Source organism: Etheostoma spectabile, unplaced genomic scaffold, assembly GCF_008692095.1.
Source record: "Etheostoma spectabile isolate EspeVRDwgs_2016 unplaced genomic scaffold, UIUC_Espe_1.0 scaffold402, whole genome shotgun sequence".
NCBI classification, from domain to species: Eukaryota; Metazoa; Chordata; class Actinopteri; order Perciformes; family Percidae; genus Etheostoma; species Etheostoma spectabile.
The window spans coordinates 327,482-328,495 of record NW_022605602.1 but is presented as its reverse complement, the minus strand read 5'-3'; the positions used below and the strand labels follow the sequence as shown (position 1 = coordinate 328,495).

General features: G+C 46.5%; 1 long non-coding RNA gene across 1 annotated transcript in view; it reads left to right on the top strand.

Moving 5' to 3' along the window:
• Positions 1 to 1,014, top strand: part of LOC116686609 (uncharacterized) — a 16,845-nt gene that overhangs the window by 12,261 nt on the left and 3,570 nt on the right. The gene's annotated exons all lie outside the window — the stretch shown is intronic.

The window sequence follows — 1,014 nt, the reverse complement described above, 5'->3', positions numbered from 1 at the left end:
GAAGGAGACGTTCGTGGTTAACGGGAAGACAACACGAGGGTTAAAGTTCGGCTTCCAGTATTAGAACCGTGTTTGACCCTGGTGTTGTCGACCCGCAACTTTGTGTTTTTCCGGGTTTCTGGGAACGGAGAACCCAAACGCAGGGAAGGGCAGGCGGGCAGGAGAGGGTTCCCAGAAATGATTTATTTAAACCAGAGCCCAGCCACAAACAAAAATCCAAGGAAACAGGAACAAAAACTCGAGCTCAGGGGCTGGAAAAACTCGCGAGGAAGGAAAACTGCAGGGACGCGATACAACAACCGGAAAAAGGATCTGACCCGGGACAAAGACAGCACCAAGACTAAATCCAGGGGGTAACCGGGTAACGAGAGGGCTGGGACACAGGTGGAGGACATCAGGTAATCACGGGGGCGGGAAAACACAGGAAGTAGAACTAAAGACAAGACGAGACAGAGGACAGACTTCAAAATAAAACAGGAAACAGAACATCCCAAAAAACCTCACAAAAACAACGCGAGACATGAACAAACATCCACAGGAAAACAGACACGAACACCAAAAGTCACAGTTGTTTTTTCTACAGTTTTTGACGTTTTTTTGTCAATTTTATTCCAATTTTTGTCACTTTTTTGACTTTTTTTAATTATGTTTGACTCAGATTTTTTTTAAATCGTTTTGTTGCTTTTTCTAATGTTTTTGATGGTTTTTTTTGTCACTTTTTCAGTGTTGGTAGGACCGGGCTAATGGACCAGAGTCTGGTAGGTGGACCAGAGTCTGGTAGGTGGACCAGAGTCTGGTGCACCGGCTCTGAAACAGAGTATGATAGGTGTACCAGGTTGTAAAGGTGGACCAGAGCTGGAGGACCAGGCTAATGGACCAGAGTCTGGTAGGAGGCTAATGGACCAAGTCTGGTAGGTGTAGGTGCCGAGTCTTTTAGGTGGACCATAGTCTGTAGGAACCCAGGCTAATGTACCAGAGTCTGGTAGGACCGGGCTTCTTGAACCAGACGCTAGT